This window comes from Capsicum annuum, chromosome 2, assembly GCF_002878395.1.
Source record: "Capsicum annuum cultivar UCD-10X-F1 chromosome 2, UCD10Xv1.1, whole genome shotgun sequence".
NCBI lineage: Eukaryota > Viridiplantae > Streptophyta > Magnoliopsida > Solanales > Solanaceae > Capsicum > Capsicum annuum.
This window is the reverse complement of record NC_061112.1, coordinates 91931464-91931781: the sequence shown is the minus strand read 5'-3', so window position 1 is coordinate 91931781 and position 318 is coordinate 91931464.

Below are 318 nucleotides of genomic sequence, written 5' to 3'. Positions count from 1 at the left end.
TGACTGTAACTGACAGTCCTGGTCTACTGAAATCTGAAAAACTATCTGAGTTTTTTTACTGAGATTGGGACTGAAACTATGGGAGGTAGTTGCTTAACCGACATGTCCCAATAATGTATATAGCTAGGTTGGGGTCCAATCTCTGCCCCGACTGGAAGAGTGTCAATACCGCGCCACTGGTAAGGACAGTTGTGAGTGACCCTTAGTTGGCAGGTACTCGAATGAGAACGGTAGGAACCCTAAACTGACAGGTTAAGCGACCTCATCAACCCTAATCTGGCAGGTTAAGATGTCTCAACCTACGCTGCCTACGTAGTT